General features: G+C 39.0%; 1 non-coding gene across 1 annotated transcript; it reads left to right on the forward strand.

The window, feature by feature from the left end:
- The first annotated feature begins 953 nt into the window (after positions 1 to 953).
- Positions 954 to 1,057, forward strand: LOC116554475. Its single transcript, XR_004270208.1, has one exon. It is a non-coding gene; the product is annotated as a small nucleolar RNA U13 (small nucleolar RNA).
- Positions 1,058 to 3,264: the final 2,207 nt, after the last annotated feature.

Below are 3,264 nucleotides of genomic sequence, written 5' to 3' on the forward strand. Positions count from 1 at the left end.
AAGAGATTTATTTACTGCAAAGCCTCCCAAATATCCATTAATCTGCTTTTCATTTGGCAAACTTTTCTTTCATTAAAAGTGCCGTACTCTGTGGTTTAAAACAAAACAAAAACGCCTCTGGGAAGGCAAAGCAGCAAAGTGGAAAGAGCTTGGGATCTGAAATGATTTTGATATGAGTTTGATTTCCAGGTGTGCTACTTCCTCGCTCTGTGACCACAGGCAGTTTTCTGTAGTTAGTTAGAACCCCAATTTCCTCATCTATAAACATAGGACAACTGTTCTGTTGTTTGTGAATACTGAGGCCAGCTCTAGGATCTTTCTCTCTCTTTTGTTTATCTGTTTACTTCTTCAGGGCTCAGATGACCATTTGCAAAATGAAGATTATAGGAGTACCAACTCCACAGAGTTTGTGATGAGGATTTAGATGAGTGAATATATGTAAACTGATTAGAACAGTGTCTAACACAGAATATATGCAGTGTGTTTGTCATCATCATCATCGCCATCACTAAGTATTAAGTGACACATATAAAGTGTGCCTTGCACAATACCTGCTACCTAGGAGGAGCTCTATAAATGTGAGAGAAAACATCTCCCCTCATAACTAGAAACTTTCCATTGGGGTCTGAAGAAACTCACTGGGTAGGAAGGCCTATTCCACAATTATAGACTCTACATTTGGAGAAGGAGGGATCATGTAGATGGAGCTTATTTACAGAAGAACAGACCAAGGGAGGTAGAGAAGGAGTTACCCTGAAAAGGAGGTATAGTTAATAAAAAAGAGAAATTCCAGGTCTCCTACACCCAGACTACTGCATTATTCTGCCTTCTAAAAGCTTACACTGCCACGTGTGTACCTATGCAACAATCTTGCATGTTCTTCACATGTACCCCAAAACCTAAAATGCAATTAAAAAAATAAAATAAAAATAAAAGCGTTACTTGGTTGAATGATCCTTTAGTAGCTCATGAGCAAGATGACTGGATGTTCAAGCACCTGTGAGAGATGTGCCACCCTTGAACCTTGTTATAACATTGGCACATTACCTGTCTGACCTAAAAACAAAATAAAAATAAAAAAGTATAACTTGGTTGAGAAACACCCTCTGACAAATAATTTGCAAGCTGTCAGACAGCACCTGATCGTCTGTGATTTTCATGAGCTTGAGGTAGTTTGAAGATACGGTAGGAATACAGAGGGAGATAGTGGCTCCCCAGCAATTTTCTTAGGAGTTCCAACTCAGAAAGGGGACATTCACCTCTCTCCAGACAGTGAAACAAGAACAGGGCCTCTAGATACTTACCACCCACAAATGCAAATTCAGCAAGCTCTGCCTCCCTGGGTTAATTTTAAACACTGCTTTTTAATCCAAGTTTAGATTTGTTTTGTTGTATATGTAAAACATCATTGAGTTTGAGAGTTCTTATTTCTTATCCCTAGGTAATGAGATCCTTTTTTAGCTGATTTGATGTCACTCACCACCAGAAGGAAGTAGAATGTCCTTCTAATTGGAAATACATAACAGCTTCAGTGGGTTTTCCTTCATTCCTTCCTTGCCTCTGATTTCTTTCTTGGGGTTCTTGATGTAAGCTGGGTCAGTGAGATAGATCTGACCTAAGGAGTTTTGCCTTTCAAAGCAGCTTTCACTTCATGAACCAAGGATAAAAGAAATTCAATTTACCAAAGAATCAGAAGTCAAGAATACAAGAAAGAGAACAGATAATAGAAAAGGAAAAATAATCAGCCCTGGGTTGAGCACAAAAATATTGACATTTTTGCTTGCCCAAGCTTGAGTCTAGGTTCTTTTTAGTGCTGGGATCCTAAGCCCCTCTGGCAAACTAGTGGAACAAGGGTAAAGCCTGTTTTCATGAGGAGCCAAATGGAAGACCAGGTGATGGTCTTAATACAGCCTTTAAACTTTTTTCCAGCTTTGTGCATACCATACCTGCCCTCATGGCCTCAGATCTCAGTACTAAAAAGAGAGAAGGCTGTACATCTAAAAATAAAAAATACATATACTAAAAACTTTGCTTTGAGATCCACATGTATCCCCAAAGGGAGAAGGCATCCCACTTCCACCCAGCTTACATCAAGAACTCCAAGAAAGAAATCAGAGGCATAGGCAACAATGGTACCAGGAGAGGATACTGACTGAGAGTAAAGACTATCACCCTTCCAAAGGCAGCCAGCCTATCAACATGAGGGCAGAAGCAGAACAGGAGGAAATAACATCAGAAATTCACAGGTGGTTGATAGAACTAGCCAGCACAGACGGACCACCCCTGGGGACTCCACTGGGGGTAGGTAGAAAGGACATGGAGGTTTATAATAGCCAGAAGGATCAAAAGGCAAAAAATATGGGTTATTACCATTTATGACCCCTTTTAAAACTCCAAGTTCATGCATCCTGAGAAAATGAGCTCATATTAGTAATATCACCTCCTTTCCTTTCCCTACAATTTAAACTACATACAGTGTTATAATGAGGATCCCTGCTGGGCTGTGCCCACCCAAACTAACGCTTCTGATGTAGGTGTTCCCTGTCAAAAAAAATGTGATTTTTGATGCTTAAAACTTAATTATATGCTGCTCTTTACATATTAAAGTAATTCAAACTATTGTACCACTAGGGTATATGATTTCTGTTACTTTTCTTGTAAGTATGGCTGGTACTGAATTATCCACTTTCTCATTCAGGTTTCCTTGAAACTAATCACATGTGTTTGAAAAAGAGTGGGTAGGGCCGGCTTTAGCTCAGTGGTTACTTCAACAATGCTTTCCTTGGTGGAGAAAAAGAGTAGGTCAGGGTTAGGAACCATCTATGACCATGAGAATATTTTTTCTATAAAAAAGCTATATAATATGGGGAATTAAGCAGCACTTATTCAGACGATAACAAAAATACTCATTATTATTATTATCTAGAGCCTCGGTCTGGGCCTCAGTTTCTTCATGAGTACAAACACATTTTTGTGTGTGTGGATAATACCTCCTATGCTTCCCCTAGGAGATTTCGAGAGTCAGAGGAGATCATCTGAAAGCCTTTTTAACCTATAAGGGATCATGAAAAATAAGGAGCTGCTTAGTCCGTTGGAGAAATAGAAACTTGTTTCCAGGTGAGTTAAGATACCTACACTTCCCTAACTGTTGGTGTTAAAATTTAGTAATTTATAAAATTTAGCACTCCAGCTTATAATTCTCATGTAATTACATAAAATTCAGAGGGGAATAAAATAAAGACCAATCCCCTCCCATCACAGTTT

This window comes from Sapajus apella, unplaced genomic scaffold, assembly GCF_009761245.1.
Source record: "Sapajus apella isolate SASKATOON/1434 unplaced genomic scaffold, GSC_monkey_1.0 scaffold1, whole genome shotgun sequence".
Classification (NCBI taxonomy): domain Eukaryota; kingdom Metazoa; phylum Chordata; class Mammalia; order Primates; family Cebidae; genus Sapajus; species Sapajus apella.